This window comes from Leptodactylus fuscus, chromosome 3 (genome assembly GCF_031893055.1).
Source record: "Leptodactylus fuscus isolate aLepFus1 chromosome 3, aLepFus1.hap2, whole genome shotgun sequence".
Classification (NCBI taxonomy): Eukaryota; Metazoa; Chordata; class Amphibia; order Anura; family Leptodactylidae; genus Leptodactylus; species Leptodactylus fuscus.
In genome coordinates this window covers 117,449,604-117,473,124 of record NC_134267.1, presented here as the reverse complement: position 1 = coordinate 117,473,124, position 23,521 = coordinate 117,449,604, and positions in this window count along the sequence as shown.

Below are 23,521 nucleotides of genomic sequence, written 5' to 3'. Positions count from 1 at the left end.
GCTTCTTTGCCTACGATGCTATCGCTCCCTCCCAGGAGATGTTTTTAATGCACTTTAACCCCTTCCCACCGATGGCATTTTTTGATTTTCGTTTTTCGTTTTTGACTCTCCTCCTTCTAAACCCCATAACTTTTTTATTTCTCCGCTCCCAGAGCCATATGAGGTCTTAATTTTTGCGGGACAAATTTTTCTTCATGATGCCACCATTAATTATTCTATATAATGTACTGGGAAGCAGGAAAAAAATTCAGAATGGGGTGGATTTGAAGAAAAAATGCATTTCTGCGATTTTCTTACGGGCTTTGGTTTTACGGCATTCACTGTGCAGCCAAAATGACATGTCCCCTATATTCTGTGTTTCGGTACGGTTCCAGGGATACCAAATTTATATGGTTTTATTTACATTTTGACCCCTTAAAAAAAAAATCCAAAACTGTTAATTTTTTTTTCTAAAAGTCGCCATATTCCGACGGCCGTAACTTTTTTATACGTAAGTGTACAGGGATGCATAGGGCGTTTTTTTTTTTTTTGCGGGGCCGGTTGTACTTTTTAGTTCTACCATTTTCTGGAAATGTTATTGCTTTGATCACTTTTTATTCAAATTTTTATCAGAATCAAAACAGTGAAAAAACGGCGGTTTGGCACTTTTGACTATTTTTCCCGCTACGGCGTTTACCGAACAGGAAAAATATTTTTATAGATTTGTAGAGCGGGCGATTTCAGGCACAGGGATACCTAACATGTACCGTATTTTTCGGACTATAAGATGCACTGGACTATAAGACGCACCTAGGTTTTAGAGGAGGAAAATAGGGAAAAAAAATTTTGAAGCAAAAAATGGTAAAATATTTAATATATGGGAGTTGTAGTTTTGCAACAGCTGCAAGGCCACATTGACAGGTGACCCTGCAGCTGTACTGGGATGCATAGAGTGTTTTTTTTTGCGGGGCCAGCTGTACTTTTTAGTTATACCATTTTGGGGAATATCTATTGCTTAGATCACCTTGTATTGAAAAAACCCCCGGTGGTATATGATATATATATATATAGCATTGTATTAGCCCGATGAAGTAGAGCTGAATGTGTGTGCTAAGCACACACATTCAGCACTGCTTCATCACGCCAATACAATGCATTAGCCAGTGCTGATTGGCCAGAGTACGGAATTCGGCCAATCAGCGCTGGCTCTGCTGGAGGAGGCGGAGTCTAAGATCGCTCCACACCAGTCTCCATTCAGGTCCGACCTTAGACTCCGCCTCCTCCAGCAGAGCCAGCGCTGATTGGCCGAATTCCGTACTCTGGCCAATCAGCACTGGCTAATGCATTGTATTGGCGTGATGAAGCAGTGCTGAATGTGTGTGCTTAGCACACACATTCAGCTCTACTTCATCTACTTCATTGGCCAGCGCTGATTGGTCGAGTTCCGTACTCTGGCCAATCAGCGCTGGCCAATGCATTCTATTAGCCCGATGAAGTAGAGCTGAATGTGTGTGCTTAGCACACACATTCAGCTCTACTTCATCGGGCTAATAGAATGCATTGGCCAATCAGCGCTGGCCAATGCATTCTATTAGCTTGATGAAGCAGAGTGTGCACAAGGGTTCAAGCGCACCCTCGGCTCTGATGTAGCAGAGCCGAGGGTGCACAAGGGTTCAAGTGCACCCTCGGCTCTCCTACATCAGAGCCGAGGGTGCGCTTGAACCCTTGTGCAGCCTCAGCTCTGCTACATCAGAGCCGAGGGTGCGCTTGAACCCTTGTGCACACTCTGCTTCATCAAGCTAATAGAATGCATTGGCCAGCACTGATTGGCCAGAGTACGGAATTCGGCCAATCAGCGCTGGCCAATGCATCCCTATGGGAAAAAGTTTATCTCACAAAAATCACAATTACACACCCGATAGAGCCCCAAAAAGTTATTTTTAATAACATTCCCCCCTAAATAAAGGTTATCCCTAGCTATTCCTGCCTGTACAGCTATCCCTGTCTCATAGTCACAAAGTTCACATTCTCATATGACCCGGATTTGAAATCCACTATTCGTCTAAAATGGAGGTCACCTGATTTCGGCAGCCAATGACTTTTTCCAATTTTTTTCAATGCCCCCAGTGTCGTAGTTCCTGTCCCACCTCCCCTGCGCTGTTATTGGTGCAAAAAAGGCGCCAGGGAAGGTGGGAGGGGAATCGAATTTTGGCGCACTTTACCACGCGGTGTTCGATTCGATTCGAACATGGCGAACACCCTGATATCCGATCGAACATGTGTTCGATAGAACACTGTTCGCTCATCTCTAAAAAATAACTTAGCAATTCTAGAACATGTTGCATTAACATAATAAAGGCAAGGGAAATACAGTAACTACATTTGTAAAACTGAAGGATCTGTATCAACATTAGGACCAGCATCCCTTGGATCCTGGCTACTGTAAGAACTGTATCATTCTATAAAATGAAATGAATAGCCAGCATGCCCATAGCTACTTTGCTTACCTGACTGTGAATAGCCATGGCTGTGGGACGTTTATTGCTGTTGCTGTTTTGGCCATTTTGTGGAGGTGCTTGACCATATGAAGGCACAGTTGGTTGACTAGGCCAGACCTTGAGCTAGGCTGTTGAAAAGTTCAAGCTGGAGGGTAACGTGATTATCCATACCCAGATCCTGAAAGGGGATCGGTATAGTAGTACTCAGGTATCTGAAAGGGACTACTGTTATCAAACAATGCTGCATGTTAGTTCTGGTATTTCTGATGTTACTGTTCTCTGATAATGGAATTCTGCCTGCCCTGGATTTAAGGTATTTAAATATTGTTCTATTACCATGCACTGTTCATGTACTAACCAAATGGATGTTTATAATGTACATGACTGAAGAATGACTTTAAATGAAAACTGCTGACACTCTGCTCATACGCTCACACTAATATTATTGCAATTTGTATAAATTATTAAAGTATCTAAAAGCCTAATCCGATTTGCTATAGGGTCAGATTGGGAAATTGTAACTACTATGCTACTCAGGCATCCATTTAAAATAATTAATTCCATCCACGTTTATTATGCATCTAAATTGTACATGAAATCCATTTCTATGCAGACAATTTGTAAAGAATATTTTTATGTAGAGTTACTAAGGCTTTCACTCAATTACCATCTGCTGTGTAAATTGAAGTTCTTTAGTAACAATTTTTTTTCTTCAAACATAATTCTACATTTCACCAGCAAGCTTTCTTTGTTATTGAAACTATATAGAGATGTATTTAACTAATGATAGGGTGCATCATGTCTTATATGTATATTGCAATATGGATGCTGGTTATTCAGTTCATTGACACTATAACCTTAAAAATTAGAAAACAGAAAAATACATACATATTCTGGAAAACTCTACAAAGAATAGTTACCCAGAAAGCTGCAGTAAAATTATCTAATGTAGTATGCAGCAGTATGGGTCTAGTTATGAGTCTGAAATGAGTCTACAGAAGAAAATGCAATATAATAATAAAAAAAAATAATGCAGATAATGTTCAGTCGAGGTGGGGCTAATTAAATAATGTAAAGAACTGGACTTGTGGGATGCAGTGAAAGGTCCTCTGTGAAGCTGAGTTCCCACTATCGCTGCTTTCCACCCGGGGTTTACGTCCCACCCCCGGGGAAATGGGACAGGAGACGGCTTGCTGGTGGTCAGCTTTATACTGATGCCCAATATTAAAATATAACATTTATTTATTCCTATATAAAATATGCATTGATCCCTTATAAAATATACTTATATAAGGACAACAGATAGTCAAGCATGCAGACTCAGCACATGAGTATTATTCTTTCCTCACCCATGTGGCAGAGCTCAACCGTCTATCAGATGTAATAAATAGAAACGGTCTTACCAGGTCTAGTCGCCGGCAGGAGTACTGTGGACAAAGGGTTAATTCAGGAATCCTCCCTATACATAGTCTCACAATGACCCTCAATTCCCCGTAACTCCCGCCCTGACAAGGGCAGTCCACAGCTGTCCCTTGCAGTTGCCTGGTATAATATAGTATATATCCCTACACGTTTCCTGGCACCGTATTGCGCCAATCATCAGGGGATTTTGAAAAACACTAACGTATCCAAGTGCTATGCCTGCCCACAGTGGTGAGACTAGACTAACTTAGCTAGACAGTGCTAACTAGCATGACTACCAATGATGACTATGATAGCTATGTGGGCAGGCATAGCACTTGGATACTTTAGTGTTTTTCAAAATCCCCTGATGATTGGCGCAATACAGTGCCAGGAAACGCGTAGGGATATATACTATATTATATCAGGCAACTGCAAGGGACAGCTGTGGACTGCCCTTGTCAGGGCGGGAGTTACGGGGAATTGAGGGTCATTGTGAGACTATGTATAGGGAGGATTCCTGAATTAACCCTTTGTCCACAGTACTCCTGCCGGCGACTAGACCTGGTAAGACCGTTTCTATTTATTACATCTGATAGACGGTTGAGCTCTGCCACATGGGTGAGGAAAGAATAATACTCATGTGCTGAGTCTGAAAGCTTGACTATCTGTTGTCCTTATATAAGGATATTTTATAAGGGATCAATGCATATTTTATATAGGAATAAATAAATGTTATGTTTTAATATTGGGCATCAGTGCTTTTGCTTATGTAACAATATCTGGTGTAATTGTGTGTGTCCTTTAGACACTTGGATTGGCACACCATAGCTCCAATTGCTGTATGATTTGGTCAGCTTTATAACCTGTTCATTTGAATAGGTTTTTAAAGGTAACCGCTGGTGTCTGTATTCAGCCTCTCACTGGAAAACATTTTTTTGCACAGACACAGACGTACATGCAGCATTTTGTGTCTGTGCAAACCCCTCCCCCAAAAAAACGGTTTCTAGGTGGAGAGACTGCATATGGACATCGGCGGTCACCTTTAAAAACCCAATCATAATAAAAACCCAAGGGAATAAAACCCAGCAGGGGGTGGGGGGGGGAGGGAGAGAAATAGGGAATTACACAGAGATACTGGTGGCTAGATTAGTAATCCCACTAAATGCTACTGTAATTCAATATTAGCAGCTCCCATGTTCAATGTGTAAAAATCCCCATAGCTGTCACCTATAAATCCCTTGCCCCAAGTGTATAATTGAGGTGTTATTTATGTATGCCAGGTGTCCATTCAATTGTATCCCAGGTAGAGGAGTATTTGTGATAAAGATTGTAAATAGGTCACCAGAAATAATAAACTTATAGTGGCAATCTTCAGTATGAGTACCATGAATCAAAACTCCCCTCTGATTAAAGGGAGTAGGCAAAGTGTAAAGTGCTGCCCTGTGTGTGATTACATTGGCTCAGACCACCTGATGTTGAGACTTGGTCCATTGAGTGCAGTGCGTTTCATTATTCTACATAAATCCCTGGAATCTCAGTTGTCCTATCATCATGTTCCCAGACTTGGTGTGCCCCCACACAGTAGAAATTGCTCCACAGTATCCCCCCAGGCCGTACAATCTGCTGCACAGTGATCCCCATACCATACAATGTGGTCCAAAGAGGCCCCACAAAGTACAATATGCTGCAAAGTAGCCCCCACAGTATAATCTGTTCCACAGATGGGTGCCCACAGAGGGGGCTCTGAGTGCTACTTCTGGCACATGTTCCATAGGTTTGCCACCACGGACATAGGTCATATCCTGAATGATTTAAAAATACAAAAAAAAACTACACATACAGTAGATGTTAACTATTAACTAATCTGGACGGTTCCTTCCAAACAGAATAATAAAAAACTACAACATTTACAATTTTTTTTTTACAAAATTTCTATTCATTTCACATTTTTTAAAACAAACACAAAATGTAACATGAGAAAACAGTCTAAGAATCAACTGAATAAGTAAATGCATAATAAAGTTATTACTGCATAAAATAACACATGAGATTTCAAAATTAGGGACTGAGCCTTAAAGAAGGCCTTTCATCACCTACAATAATTTCAGTTTTTCGTCTCCTTCAATAGTTGTCGCTCTATTGATTCCAGCACAATTGGAATTTTTTCTTCTGCCCCACTGTTCATGTGCTAAAAAAATAAAAAAAAACAGTATTTAGAAATCTGGGGGTCATTACTTCTTTATTCTATAGATTAGCGAGATAAGAATCTACAATGTCCATATGCATTCACTCATCTGATAGCAGAATCTGTCCTCAGGTCTTGGAGAAATAAGTAGCCGTCTTGACTAGTTCTCACAAATACAAAGTTATAGGGTTTATATATTACTATACATGAATAGTAGATGTATTAAAATCCGTCCTAGGAGATTCTATATTTGTTAAAGATAAAGGAATTAATTAATTAAAACCAGGTAATGTTTTTTTTTTCATTTGTTTTTACTTTATGATTGTACATTTTTATGTATTTTTTACCATATTTGTGGGGGATGCCATCTTGTTTGAGCTTCTGTTAAAATATTGGGTGACTGCTGAAAATGTATGTCCTAAAGAACAAGAAGTATCACCCTATTAATCAGGGTTAAACCCCCCCAAAAAAACAACAGGTCATTTCATGTCATGTTCCCTTTACAAACATTCTATCCAACTGTCCTCATGAAGTTATCCTCTTTATTACTATGTAACATGTGGTCCACTATCGCTACTGCAACCCATATGCCACCACCTATATCTCCTGATGCCCTACAGCAGATCAGGCCTGAGGAAAGTCTATCCTAGACTGAAATGTTGTCCTTTGACCTGCACTAACATTTATGACTTCATTAATACAAGTGGATGGCTCAATATACATAAGTAGTAATGGGATATGATGTCATATAGTGTTTACCGATATTGCCTTAAGTGACATTGTAACCAAGCACCCTTAGTAACGTGTGAAAATCATGTTTTGCTTAATAAAATGGACTTTTAATTTACACGATATAATATTTGTGTACTTTGATCTTCCTTCTACTTATTAGGACATATTAATTGATGACTTATCATTAAGATAGGTTATCAATGAAAGAGGGAACCAACACCAAGGCCCAAGCCGAACAACTGCTTGAAAAGGCTGCAGCATTTGTGTGAGCACTGTGGCCTCTTTAGTACTTGCCAATCACAATGCCTTACACACACATGCTGCACAATTGTATCATAGCTCAGCACATTCTCTTGAATAGGATTGAGCTGCGTTCAGGCCATGTGATCGACGAATATGATGTCACATGGCCTGTTAAGTGGAAGTGGTGTCCAGGGAGCACCGCTCCCACATCAAACAAGTGATCTGTGGATAAGTTGTCGAATAAAAAGTCCCAGAAACCCCCTTTAAGTCTTAATTTATCGATCAACAGATAGTTAGAATTGTGACTATAGCAGTAATGCAGTTTAAACTTCATATACCTAATGTTTCCATACGTCTAAACTCCCTCTACAGAGCAAAGATGCATTGTTTGTATATAGATAGATAGATAGATAGATAGACACTTTGCTGTTGTCAAACATAAATTCATCTAAGCCAGTGTAGTTATTCTGTATTCATTTCTTTGGCTTTCTACTTATGTTTGTAGCCCTTCATTTATTGGCTATTTCTAGTTATAGAATCAAGGAGGACAAAGTTATTTTGAAATATTGCAGTAAGGACTGTAATGATTTTAATAGCACATGACTTAATGGACGATGACTTCCTGATGTAGATGATTTGAAACTATTCTGAAAACTAAGAGAGTGACACTTATTTATTACTTTATTCAGCAGACTTACCTGTTTTACAGCCGATGTAGTTTATGTTATTGCCCAGCCTATTATTGTAAAATTATTAGTACATTTAACAATGATGAATGTGCACAAGTAAAGGTAACCCGTAGATTTTGAATTTACATTAATGTAAGTAATGCACAGTACATCCAGGCATAAATTATACACTGTTCTGTTAAGTCTATTTGCTCTAGGGTTGTTTTGAATTCTAGAATATTCTGGTCTTCTGGCTAACCTCACCAATCAATCATCAACTCTGCAGTCTAGATCTGTTCTCTTTCCATTCCTCTACTGGCCCTCCTCTCTACCAATCACTTATTTGCCTGCCCATTGCTTGGTGAAATTATTTTTAAATCTTGACAATGCCAATAAGATACAAGCAGTCCACAACTTATTACCTATAGAAATTTCTACATTAATCCCCCAGTATTATACCGATGTAGTCACTTTGTCTTCTGCTCTTTTGTCTGCTCATTGACTCCAAACTTTTCCCTATTCACCCCATGCTCTGAAAATTAAAATATCCAACTCTCTCCCCCTATTCTAACTATCTAAATACCTATACGATATCGTCAGAAAAGCATAAAACCTTGGAAAAGCCTCCCTGAGCTATACTCTGTTTTCCAATCCTTCAAAGATTGTGAACTGTAGGGTGTAGAAACAAGTTACAGTTATCTGTCTGTCACTTAGTATATTTCTGTTAATTTATTATTAGAGATGAGCGAGTAGTGAAATATTAAAAAATTCGAAATTCAATTCAAGTAGACCTCAATATTCGACTATTTGTTCGGATATCGAATCCCATTATAGTCTATGGGAAAAACATGCTGGTTTCAGGGAAACCAAAATTCAACGAATTGGAGTCACTAAGTCCACAATGCCAACTCAAGAAATTATGCCAACACCTCAGGAATGCAACTGGGACAGCAAGGGAAGCATGCCTGGGGGCATCTAACACGCCCAAGTTCCAGTATTATTTATGCTGCTGGTCGGTGCTGCTACTACTGATTTAGCCAGTCAATGGCTGTATAAATTTTTTTCCAGTGCCCTAGGTTGTCCTACTTCCTGTCCCACCTCCCCTGTATAGTTATTGGTGTAAAAAAAAAAAAAAAAGCGCCAGGGAAGGTGGAAGGGGAATCAAATTTTTACTGCGTTTACCGCGTGGTATTCGACTGAGTACGAGTATTTTGAATACTGTAGTATTTGATCGAATACCTACTCGATCAAATACTTCTCGCTCATCTCTATTTATTAATAATAATAATAAAAATATTATTATTATTATTATTATTATTAAAATTATTATTATTTTTATTTTAAGGCCCTTTAACTCAATCATGCCGAACATTTATGAAAGGGTTTGCAAAAATAGCACAAGTACAATAAACACAAAACTAACTAGATGAATGACCTGATACAAGTAGGAAATGGGTTAGGGTTACAGATACTCATGTCATGGCATAGTGGCATTGAAGTTACTGTATATTGTAAGCTATTCTAAGGGTGGGCTTCCAGGTTGGGTTGAAAAGTTAGAATTTTAGGGGATTTATGAATTATCATAACAAGTTCAAGAGTATGGGGGATTGGCAGAGGAGAGAAGCGAATGAGAAATGAGGGGATTAACCAGGTAACCAGGATTAACAAGACTTAAAGGTGGATTGGAGAGGACCAGAAGTGTTAGCTGGGAGACACTAGAGAAGGATGTTGCAGAAGTCTAAACAGGAGATAAGGGCATGGATCAGGATTTTTGTAGGAAGAAGCAAATACGTAGATGTGCTTTTGAGGTGTAGGAAGTGGTAAGAGTTTGAATGTGTCTTTATAGACGAGTAAGAATCAAAGGTTACCCAAAGGTATCAGACATGTGAGTGTGCAGCCATTACCAAAATAAATTCACTGGCAGAGGAAGCTATAAAAACAAATAAAGGAGATTCCCTTCAACCTCATAATCACCATCCTCATATGATCATATGCAAACAGGCAGACTGGAATCTTAAGATGTCCATAGACCTTTAAGTACTGTCAGTTAAAACCTTGTTCTACCCACAGTTTTTCATCCCTACCCCATACACAGGCATTTTTTTAAAATATATTGTTGGTGGGGCAAGAGGAGTAAACTACTGCCAGATCCTTCTGCCAGATTCCTCTGTCAGTGCCTTATCTGAATACAAAAAAAGGTAATTCTTTTAATATATAGTTTGTAAGGCTGAAAAAAATATATATTTCCATCCAGTTCAGTTTATTATCATACAATGTTGACCAGAAGAAGGCAAAAACACTTTTTAGGCACAAACCAGTTTCTCTCCTTCGATTCGATATTTGTTTCAAGTAGAGCCTCAATATTCTTGATCGAATTTCGAATCCCATTATAGACTATGGGAAAAAATGCTAATTTCAGGGGAAAACACTATTCGACTAAAGGAGAGTCACGAAGTCCACGAGTAGCAGGAGGAGAGTGTTTAGGAGGAGCGCTGTGCAGTTAAAGCGCACGTACCCCATAAAAAGTTGACTTTTTCTCATCGGAATGAATTGACCAGCGTTGATTGGCTGCTGCAGAACCAGCGTTGATATGCCACAGGCTCATCTTTGCTAGTCGGGAGAGCTGGCAGCTTGCTGTTATGAGGGAGCTGACTTTTTCTCATAGGAATGAACTACCCAGAATTGATTGGCCAGTATACAGCATTCAGCCAATTAACGCTGGTTCTGTCGGAGGCTTGTCTGTGAGGAGGTGGAGTCTAAAATCTGACCACAATGGAGACTACCTCCTGCAAAACCAGCGTTGATTGGCCGAATGCTGTACACTGGCCAATCAATGCTGGTCAATTCATTCCTATGAGAAAAAGTCAGCTCTCTTGTAACAGCAAGCTGCCAGCTCTCCCGACTAGCAAGGACAAGCCTGCTGCAGAACCAGCGTTGATTTCGAGATATTCGTATTTGATCGAATACTACTAGCTATTCACAGTAAATATTCGAATCAGAACCAGCATTGATTGGCCGAATGCTATAGCATTCGGCCAATCAATGCTGATTCTGAATCGAATATTTACTGCGAATAGCTAGTAGTATTTGATCGAGTACGAATATTTCAAATATAGTAGTATTTGATCGAGTATCTACTTAATCGAATACTGCTCGCTTATCTCTAATATTCACGTTTTATCATTTAGTGTGTTTTTACTATGTACAGTATGTGACTTTTTTTTTCACTTTTTACATGTCCTACAAGGGGACTTGAAGCTGGAATCTCAACTCCCCTGTGCAATGAATCTTGCACAATAGTTCCTATTGTAACTATGCGTGGCTGCTATATCAACCCCACGGAACCTGCAATCTTATCACGGGGAATCTGAGGGTTGACAAAAGGGGCGATCTTGCTATTAATTATGGCATTCAGGGGTTACTCCGCCAGAGTCAATGTATCTTCAGACTCCGGCAGTTGGTCTTTGGCCTCAGCTGTGTAACACTCTTGAGTGCCAGAAGTAATGCCGCAGGTTCAGCTCCTGTGCCTGCAGCATTACAGCGCCATGCTATTAAGGCACTGAGTGTTAAGGGTTTAAAAAATCTAATAAGTTTAAGTTTACCCCGTAATATTGAGGCTACAAAGAAAGGCATGTAGTTTTCAACAATACAGTAAAAAGAAAGATGAGAAGCTAAGCATCCTTCATCCTCAAACTAAAAATTATACGGTATCAGCTTCATGACAGAAAATAGTATATATGTAATTTTAACATCAATTCAACCCACTAAAACATACACACCTCAGAAACATTACACTACACTCTTATCCCAATATACACTCATCTAGAGATGGAATAAGCTTTGTGGCCCCTTCAAAATAAATATAAATTTGCTCCTTACCACCATCTTATAAATTTACTTAAAGACATCAGATTTGTGAGACTGTTGAGAGTAAGGAGAAATCAACTGTGATTGATAGGTCATGTCCAAGGGCTGAGTGAGATAGGGGAAAAATATAATTTTAATTATTTTTTTTTTAAATTCATGTTTATTTTTAGGAAGCAGAAGAAGAAGAAGCTAGGAGAGGCTATAACTGAAAGAAACTTCTGAACGTTGGATTGCAGAGTGGAAATGTCTGAACCAGAGACATATACTTGTATGTGATCAGCACAATGGTACGGAAAGCCATTGGACTTAATGAGCTTTGTGAAATACAGGAGAGGCCAAGTTGAAGTGGAGAATGGTAGAAGAGTGTAAGAGTTTGTGAATGTTTGTAAGAGTTTGTGAATGTTTAAAGTTCCTTTAAAGTTTAGTGTCCATTGCTATTGTCTGTTACAAGTTTTTAGCAAAGGACACTAGCTGAACCATCACAAATCCATTAAAATTTCCATTCATTTCATTTGTATTTTATTTTGTGCATATTAGTGACCATTTACACCAAATCTGTCACGTCTGTTATTTTTTGCGGGCAAAAAATCCAACATACAGGACTTGTGACTCTATAAAAATAGCGGTTTCATGGCAGATGGCAAGCGTTCGTTATTTTTTAACATTAAAGTATATGGGTAACAGACTTATAACAGACAGTAACTGATAGTCATTAGTAACTGTCCATTTTATTGTGTCCGTTTTGTTTTTTGAGCATGCTCAGAAAAGACAAGACAACTCTAGGGATACAAGTGGAAATATATTTTAAACATTTTATGTATATACAAAATGTTGATTATGCACCAAAAAAAGATATAAAATAAAGATAAATAAGTTTGTTTTTTTAAATTAAAAATTATAATTAAACCAACAAGAGAAGCAGAGTTGTTTTCTTTAAGATAGCGTTAAGAAAGGCCTCCTTAGTTGGTTAAAGTGTTGATGTACAGCAGACCTATTAGGTCTAAACCAAACCACCAGACGATCCTGGTCTGACTTACTATTACGGTTCTGTGTGCAAATATAAAAAATAGTATTTTTAACCACAGAACCGCTAGACTGCAGGTCACTGCAGTGAGGTCCACAAGCCTCTGGGGCGGCCGTGTGTCTGGACAAGCTGCAGTACTGCGTTAGTGTGTACTGGGGTAACACACATACACCAGATAATTTCACTGGAGAAGGGAGACAGTGCAGCTCCTATTGTGAACAGGGCTGCAAAGGGAATTCACCCCAGTTAACCTCACTGGGTGAATGATGTGGGTGTGGCTTTAATGTACACTAGTCAGCAAGCAGGGCTCACTCCAGTTAACCTCACTGGGTGAGGGGTGTGTGTGCGGCTCTAAAGTGAACTAGCCACCAGGCAGGACTCACTCCAGTTAACCTCATTGGGTGAGTAGTGTGTGTACAGCTCTTAAAGTGGATTAGCTGCAATAGCCGTGCACCAGTAACCTTTACTGGGGGACTGCACCTGAGCTTAGGCTGCAGCCCAGGCTGCCAGGGGTTAACGTCACCCCTGGTCAGAAAACCAAACAGAACTCCTTAACCACTAGGAGTAGTAGTGGCGGAAGACAAGCAGTAGGCTGACTAGTGAAACCACACCTGCTGCAGTACCACGGGCTGGGACAGCGTCTGCTGCACCCAAGCCCTACTGTTGAGCTGGCAGTTCAGGTTTTACAGGTTCTACCTAAATGTTCTCAGAGTTAGATACAAAGGTATCCCCACACAGAGGCCTAACCTGTCCACCTAACATTTGTTGGAACCTAGCCCTGCAGTGTCATTCCCCAGTTTGAGTTTAAGTGTGAGCGCCAGGCGGCAGAAACTCAAACTATTTAAAGGAAAGTCCCCGCCCAGCAGGGCGGTGCCCATGACCTCCCCGTGCATGCTCCATGTGGTCAAAACAGGACTTAGCTTCTGAGCTGCTCCACAAAGTCTGAGCATGCTCAGTAGGGAGAAAACTGGACATATCCTCCAGTTGTCTTACTGTCGGACGACGAGGGCGAGGACTGGACCGGCGCCTGAAGCCAAACCTGCGGGACCCCATCCTAACACTTACCAATCCCCTGCTCCTGCAGCAGGGATCTGTAAGTAGATCGGGCCATTTTGGGTTACATATCACTTTTTGATCACTTTTTATACCACATTTTGTGAGGCAAGATGGAGAAAAATCATTATTTTTGGCATTTTTGTACAGTTTTTCATGACAAGCTCTCTGCAAGTTAAATACATTTAGTTTTTTCTTATTTTTTATATAATCAATTTTATATAGGAATGGGGCATTTTTGAGCTTTATTTATTTTTAACATTTTAGTATTTTTATGTTGTCTCTCTAATGGACTTAAATCAGTGATTATAAGATCCAGTGCAGTCCAGTTCAGTAGCAAACACTGCAGTACACATATATTACAGTATATAAAGGCTATATTGTCAAGGCAGATCAACAGAAGGCAAGGGCAAATCCGGGGTTATTGATCATAATGCAGGGTGCCTGTCTCAGACATTGGCATCCCCTGAATATGCCGTAAGGGGGTGATTGAAGGTGCAATAGTGAGATCGATCCCTTAGATGTTATGGTCATGATTGAGGTTAATGCTGCCAAAATGGTTTCTTCTACACTGTAACTACCCGACGCAGTGTCTGTCCTTGTGGCGGAAAGTGAGAGGGCAAAAGAGGAGGAGCCCTTTACACTGCAGTTTTGGCTTCTTTAATTCCTTATTACGTCCAAATGCTTAATTGGCTGGGTAATTAGGATGTAAAAAGGCAGCATAGTGACGGGAATCAGCTAAACAACTTCGAAGTTAGAAAAAGGACTGGAGAAGACTTGTATTTAATTGAAAGGTAGAGATAGCAGACTGGACTCTCTATTTCTATTGCACTGTTAGGCCAGTAGCACAACCTGTGTGTGTCATGGACTGCGCTATGGTACTGCACCGGCTTCATCAATCTCCATCACAATTGTCAAAACCTTTAAATACAGATTGTACTATGTCCAAAACCAACAATGGGCAATTTAGTCACACTGCATAGCACTTTTTTGGACATATCTGAAGAAATTTGTCAATTTTTTTGACAAATACCAAAACATAGTGAAGTTATATACACTACACTAGCACCTCTGAAATTTAGTTTTTGCTGTATTAGAATAGTGAAGTGAAACGTGGCTTGTTTTTTCATGCCAAACACACACACACACACACAAAAATACCATATATTTGTTTAGTCAAAACCATATCTGTTGCTGACATTACTAAGTATATGTTTGCAGTCTTAGGACTTTTTTTTTTTAGTGTAGATTGTGAGCCCCACATGAAGCTCACTGTGTACATTTTTTCCCCTATCCCCTTGTGGGGATTTGAACACCAGGACTCCAGTGCTGCAAGGCTGCAGTGCTAACCACTGAGTCACCGTGTTGCCCCTGTCATTTATGACTTTTAAGACAATTTGCACAAGCGGTATGGACAAGGACCAAAATTTTGTCCCAAACTGGATGAACCAGAACTGAGATGGACTTTGAAGAGTTCACTCATCTCTGCTTGCTATTCACTTACTATCTCTTGCTATTATGTTATTCAGTTTTTTAAGTAAATTTGAAAGTATATATATACTAGTTGCTCCAGATTATATATATATATATATATATATATATATATATATATATATATATATATATATATTAGCTTTTACCCACGACTTCGTCTGCGGTGATTTGAGAATTGGGCGGACACAGACGTGTGAAACTGTAAAAGTGCTTTAAAAAGTTTGGTGGGCTAGCAAAAGTGATGTGATGTGTTGTATTGTGTATGTCGTGATACAGACAATGTGATGTGTTATATAGTGGAAAGCTATATGTAAATGTGAGTGAGTAGAGTGAGGGCTACTCCTGAGGTGACAATAAGGAGTGTGCAGGCAGGTTGAGGCAGGAAATGCCAGGCAGTGTGTGTGAGTCTATAGATGGGGCTAGGAGTCCTGCTTTTGTGAGTCTCCTGCTAGGAAGCCATGTTGTTTAGTGGCACCAAAAGTAGCCTGTGACTCAATCCTAAGGGAAAACTATGTTTGTGGAAAATTGCACGCAAATCCGTCCAGGCGTTTTAGCGTGATTGAGGAACAAACATCCAAACTCACAAACATCCAAACATCCAAACACACAAACTTTCACACTTATAATATTAGTAGGATTATAAAATCTGGAGCAAATGGTGCAGACTAAGTAGACAACTAACATAATGACACTAATGTTAGTTGTTTCCCAAACATCTGTAAACATGGATGTTTTACAGATTAATTTGTGCTGCTTTTAATCGAGCAGGCAAAAGGATGCCACAAAACCGAGTATCACACAATGAAATAGAAATCATATTATAGCCAATAGATTATTATGACCATTTAGAACTGGTGCTGTATGTGTAAGATTGCATAAGATTATCCGGTAAAGGTACATTATTAGCAACTATTAACATCCTTTTAAAATACTCTTTTGCCATCAAAACCAGTTGTCATCTGTTACAGAAAACATAACTTTACACTCACATTTTTTTCTGAAGGGGATATTAAAGCTGTCAGATATGAGGAAGTTGAATATGCAGAGCACCTCCGGAATGGCAATGTTTAGAAACATGTATTTATGTTGAAATGGAAATCTGTCATGTTGCAAGTATGTTATTTGTTTAGAAGCATCTGTCTGTTTTATTATACAAACAAATTCACTCGCAGCAGATGCAGAAAGGAATATATATACACAAATAAAGGAGGTCCCCCATAAATGGAACCCCAGTGATCTGATCACTAGGTATGTGGATTTGGCTGTATATTTTCAATGGGAAGGGAAGAGTAAGCAGCTGACAGACGCCTAAATAGTTTGCAAAAAATTATATCCATCCATTTCAGATTATCATATAATGTTGATCCAATGGAAGGCAAAATCCCTTATGCAGGTAGAAATTTATAGAAAAATTCCTTTCCAACGCCAGTCTGGGAAGTCCCCCCGTTTCCCCCCAAAAAATCTAATAACTTCATTCATCTTGTGAGACCTATATAGGACACAGTTGACAATATCTGTAAAGCGCTATGGAATATGATTGTATTAAAGAAATAAAAGAAATGAACTTCAACCTTTAATATAGATACCGCCAAAGTAAGGCATCTAGTTTTCAACAATAAATAAAATACGGTTTTACGGTGGCCCACACAAATTTATATGTTCAACAATTTATAGAACAAAATGCCACCTCTTCATACTATAGGCCCCTGAGGTGGACCCCAGTAAATTCAGTAGAGATGAAAATATTCTGGGGTCTGCACATGGGAATAGTGAAATAATCAAAAATTTGACAGTATTGGAGTACAGACATCTTGTATAACACTCCAATCTATTGAATGGCCATTACCAGGTCATGTTTTAAAATTAACCTGAAATTATTACATTATAAGGATTATACATAATGCCCGCCCGAGATGCCTGTTACTGCTGGCAGGATATATTAAAAAAAACAAAAAAACAACTGAAATTAACAAATATCCCGCGGAGCCCACTGGGCTCAGAACTGCAGGGCGTACAGGTGTGAACAAGGCCCGACAGGGAAGCTCACTGCTGGGCCACACCTCAAACTAAGTGCTCCCTATTACTTCACAAGGAAGCTGCCACTGCAGGACAAACAGCCACCTAAATGAATACTAGTCTTAGTGATTACTTCACCACTAGACAACACAATAATGACCATGTGCTCCCAGCAGCTTACTGGGCTGCACCACACCACAACTATCTGCAGCTGTAGTGGCAGACTGCCTAAGGTAGGAGTTACACAATTATAACTAATGGTCAGGGAACCCACAATTTTAACCCATAAGGAAATTTCTGACACTAGCATCAGTCAGCCAACCGACACCGCCTTTCGGCTGCAAGGGAGTCAACCCTATAAATGCTGTACTGCGCAGTGGAACAGGCTGTGACCCTAATATCTTGGCCACAGCTGCCGCACAGTACTAAAAATGCCCCAAACTACTGTTCAAAGACAGGCTCGTCATTGACCAATTCAAATTTGCATACATCCCTGATGAGAGCATTCCTGTAGATCAGTACCTCATCAGTTTCAAAGGGAGGCTAAACTTTCATCATCCAGTAAGAGGATATGGTACGCCATTACAATGTATCAATTGTGTTACTCGGGGTGCACCTACAAGGTTAGGCTTTATGAAGGAAGAGACACCAGAACTCAGCCCCCAGAATTCCTCCCAATCCTAGGAGTTAGTGGGAAAATAGTGTGGTATTTGCTGCACCCACTGATGGACCAAGGTTATCACCTCTATGTGGATAACCTCTAAACTAATATCCCACTCTTTAGGTACTTCAGTTCCATAGAATCAGCAGCTTTTGGGACAGTGCGCAGAAATCAGAGAGGCCTCCCTAGGACAAAGATTGAGCAGCCCCTCAGAAGGGGTGAAAGTAGGACAGCCTGCAATCATAACATGCTGTTGGTCAAGTACAAAGATAAGAGGGATGTACAGGTACTGACCACAATTCATGGTAACAGCAGTATCCTTATCCCATTACATGGAACCCCCAAGTTGAACTGCATCCTGGCACATAATATCTATCTGACCAAGTCCTGAAGCCATATAGTACCATGAGAAAAAGCAGTGTGTGGTAAAAAAGCTGGCCATGTATATCATATACAGATGTCAGTGTATAACTTTTATGTGTTATTACGATGACCAGACAGGACAGGAACTTTCTTCCAATTTCAGTAGACCGTTATCATGACACTGATATTTTAGGACCAGTAAGGGTCAGGTCCTAGAACTTATGGAACTGAATTGTATCAGGGCAACACTTTCCAATTGAAGTCCCACCAATTGGAAAGAAAGGGAAGACTTCTAAAAAAGTGCAGAGTGTATTTCAAAAGGGGGATAAGGAAAGGCACATTTTATCAGTGTGACACCTGCCCTGAAAAACCTGGCCTGTGCATTAAAGCAGGCTTTAGATTGTACAACATATCCATGGATGTCCTGGTATATCCCCTCTTTATAACATGATGTACTCTGCAATGATTTACCTTTTAACCTCTATAATGCAGTAATTTCTGGAAAATAACTTGATGCAATACTTGTAGGGTCAAAACGCACACTATACACCTTGATACATTTTTTATGGGGTGTAATTTTCAAACTGAGGTCATTTGTTAAGGGCTTTCACTGTTCTGGCACTTCAGGTGGTCAGCAAATAGTACCTGAAAACTATTACAGCAAAATCTGCCATCTAAATGTTGTTCTATCCAACTTTCATGTGGATATAAACTGATGCATATGAGCATCACAGAGTGCAGAATTGAAGAATTGCTATTGGGATTTTGGACAGCAGATTTTGCTGGAATTTGTTTCTGGCACCATGTTGCATTTGCAGAGCCTCTGAAGTTCTAAAACAGTGGAAATCCCCAAAATCTCCCCATTTTGGAAACTGGAGCCCTCAAGGAATTTATCAAGGGTTATAATGAACACTATGACTCTACTGGTGTTTCACTGAATTTGTTACTACTGGGACAGGAAAATGAAAGATTTCTTTTTTTTCTAATAAATTTTCACTTTAGCTCCAAAAGTCTAACTTTTACAAGGGGTTAAAGGAAAAAAAAATCCATTAATTGTTCAGCGATTTCTCCTAACTAAATAAAAGCGATTTCTCCTAACTAAAAGAAATGCCCCACATGTGGGTTTATCCCCTTCCTGTGGGTGCCATTTTTCATTGTGAGTTCCTGCTTTCCAAACTCCATAACTGTGGGGTTATACCATTTGGGTGGCAGAAAAGAGGACACTATGCTATGTGTGGTCAAGGGGTCCAAAGTCAAAAGTTTGCTAAGGGGCCCAGACTATGCTAGATACACGGCTTGACTTATTAGGTTGCCCTCTTAAGGCATTCCCTTTCTATATGCTGTATAAACCATCTTTTTTTTTTAGAGAAGCCAGTGCGTCCCTGAATTACATAGTTGGCCCACAATTTCACAATATGGTAACCAGGTTTCTTATCAGCAATTAAAACATCATCAGGGGACCTATAAAATGAATGGTGTCCAAATAGAAGAGCAACTTTAAAGGAACCAAAAACCCATTAAGCAAAAGACTGATAAGACATAAGAGTAGAAGCAGATGTAGAAGTTGCTTCTAATGCCTCAATATTTAGAAGTTATCCTGACTTAGTAAATGATAACATGACATTTAACGCAAAGTGAATGGGACTTTATGTAATGCATTAAAATGTCAAGTTAAGATTTGCTGAATCAAGTTAATGTTTGATACATCTGTACACTGCAATTACACACTAAATTTGATAAAAATGTATTTTTATTTAACATTTTATGTAACTATTTTCCACCAATAATGTATTAGAAAAGCCAACTCAACATAACTTTTAAATGTCGCTCAGTGTTTGTTAAATATTATAGAAAAATAGTAAGTCAGTTTACATCTTCATTTTAATGAACACTATATTTTCCATCTAACCGAAAGTAAAAGTGTTGAAATGTGTCATTGGAGTCAACCCCTCATAACTATATTATTGTCAAACTTTTAATGAAGCAATATGTCTTTCTAATCTAAATTCAAATATACTCATCTTTCCATGTATTGCCTTACCTCTTCAATGTTAGAGAGTGTATTTTCAATTATCAAATTACCATATTTTGTATTATTGTAATCTAAAACACTATACAAAAATAGGATGCTATTTATCAAGTTCCAAGCTTGTAGCATAAAAAGTAACATAATTAGCATGTTTATTGGATGGCACTAGCTTTCTGCTGTCTTTGTCACTGATTCCCATCATTTGAGCACAGGAAAGGCTTTGTTGGTAAGACTAAATTAAGCTGTTGGATGAGATTCTGAACAGATGAAGCTCATCTCTGGCTAGTACAGAGTCCTGTAAGAGTTGCCGGAAATCTGGATAACACATGAGACTGCACATATTGATGGGGCGCATGGTGGTTTGGTGGCATCAAGCTGGAGTTGATAAAGTCATGTAATAATGTGTATGAGTAGGATGAAATTTCAGGTTAGCCCCATTATTAAATATCATGGAACTTACAGTGTGGTCTTCTTTTATGGGTTTTCTTTGTCTTTATTGTTACATATTCTCTACTTCTGCCAAGTGAAATCTCAGAATGAAACCAGAACCTCCATCAGAGACCTTAAGGTAAGTATTATTGAGTAAGCTCAATAATGAAAACAAGTCACAGAAACAAGTTCATATTGTATATATCTTGTATCAGTACTTCATTGAGGAATGTGAAATTATTAATAAGTAATATTATAGATAGTTTGACGCTGGTATAGAATATTGTTTAGGTTGAGTGATCGGGATCGGAAAAGATCAGATCGTGATCGGCGATCAAACAAATTTCACGATCAGGATTGGCTGGAAAATGATCGGAAATCGGATTTTAAAATCGATCCTGAAATCTCAAGATCGACTCAACCCTAATATTGTTTAGATAATTGAGGGGGCCACACGGTGGCTCAGTGGTTAGCACTGCAGCCTTGCAGTGCTGGAGTCCTGGTGTTCAAATCCCACCAAGGTCAAAAAACCATCTGCAAGGAATTTGTATGTTCTCCCCGTGTCAGCATGGATTTCCATCCCATATTCCAAAAAAAAGACATACTGATAGGGAAAAATGTACATTGTGAGCTCTATGTGGGGCACACAATCTACAAAAAAAAAAAAAAAAAAAAATTGCAATTATTTTACTTAAAGGAACACTCTATGCAAAACATATACTTACCTATATACGTACATACATACGTACTGCTTTTAAAAAGTAATAAGAAAAATGGGAAGGAGTCTCCCATAGCCCCACAGATTTACCGCAATTTACAGCAGAAACTGACATTGTATACAGGACAAATCTACATCAAAACATGAAATCTCTTTCAATCTTCAGGTTAAGATGCCAGTCTTAATGAAATTTCCCCCACTGTGTTTTGCCTCTTAAGATGGTGGAACCAAACAAAAAATCCTTATGTCATGTATGGCCATATCAAGTGCTGCACTGGCATACACAGTGTTCCTTTAATCCATTAATTACAAAATAATAATGTATTTAATTTATAAACTATTATAGTCTAAAAAATTATACATATGAGTAAAATACTGCAATATGCCAATGTGCTAACACTTACACACAAATTGTAGACACAATTAAACCATCAAAAAATGAGCTTCTAGTTCCAAAGTGAGCAATAGTCATCTAAACATAAACAACAACATCAATTCCACCGCTGTCTGTATCCACCATTGTTCAATTGCTTAAAGAGAGTCTATAATTGCATATATCGGTTTTTAACTGACACCATATTGGAATAGCCTTTATATAGGCTATTCATCAACTACCTTTATTTTCAATGTCCTAGTCGCTGTTTTCAAGTTATGCCCGTTTTCCATTTATGCAATATACTAGCAAAGTAATTGGATCAAGATGCCTGGCAGAGTGAATTCAGAGCCGGAAGACGCCGCGGGGACGCTGCACATAGAACACTTCTCGGAGGATCCAGCCCAACCCTCACTCATGGACTTGGTAAGTGTAATTTGATCGAATGTTGCCTACCCCTGAAACGAGCATTTCCCCCCATAGAGTATAATAGGGTTCGATATTTGATTCGAGTAGTCGAATATTGAGGGGCTACTCGAAACGAATATCGAACCTCGAACATTTTATTGTTCGCTCATCTCTATTCATTATCATAAAAATAATTTCATTCTAATATTAGAATGATAAAGATAACAGAAAAAATTTAGGAAACTGCCTAAAAAACCTGCCCATTGCAAACAATCCCAGCATAGCTTTAATTTTTCAAGAGCACCATAAGAAATGAAAGCTGCACTGTAATTGTTTAACATGGGCAACAAAAACAGTTTTTCTTTCACACAGTTTTCACATATCTCCCTCATAATGCATGAAGAGTGAAATTTCACAACCTTTAATTCATGATTGGTATGTGACTAATATATAAGTTTCCTAAGGCTCAACCCTTGAGAAAGGTAACATTTATTTTTAAATAGCATACGGTACTGTATGTACTTTCAGCCTTCAGCAGGGGCTAACAAGGGAGAGGGACTAATGGAGAAAAGAGTGGAGGATTTCTTTAAAAGCCTGAAGACGGACACATTTTAAAAGAATATATGTAGAACACTTCAGTTTGAAGGACTAATATATGCACTGCATGAAAATGGTTTACATAGCTTATAATACTAAGAAATATTCCATGTTTCAATATAGTTTCATATATTGAAAATTAGAACAGAAAGTTTGTACTTTTTGTATTCTTGTAATACTTGGGTGGAAATGTGGTTGTGGTCAGCTTGTCAAGCTGGTATCAAAAGTCATAAAAACTGTCAAAATCTTTCTCCAGCATAGGTCTGACATAGAAAGCAGGGTAACATCATAATAGAATTGCTAAAATTAAAATATCACAAATTTATAAAACATCATGCAAAGTTTGATCAAGTTAGAGTAAGTTAAGATACTAAAAACTCTAGCAAAAATGTTTTGTAATTAAAGCGGTTGTTTGGGATAAAGTGAGAATGAACCCCTAAACTAAACTCTCCCCCCCATCTAAATTCTAATTTACATACATTTTTTAAAAAATCTATAATTACCCATATCCCTGGAGCGGTCATGTGATCACTCCAGGAACACTTGATGTTATGTTTCACCACTCCCTAAACAGAATGCCATCATCACTCTTCCCTGTCCCCTATCCCCATTGGTACTTGCCATGCCTTCCTGTGTTTGAGGAATAGCTCCTCCCCCTCTTCCTGTCTTCTAGCAGTGGATGGAATAGCTTAGCTAGGGAGACAGGGAAAGTCGGAGGGGCTAGTAATGGGTGGGATCACTAGTCTTAGTAAGACAAGGAGGGTGGGAGGGGTTAGTAAT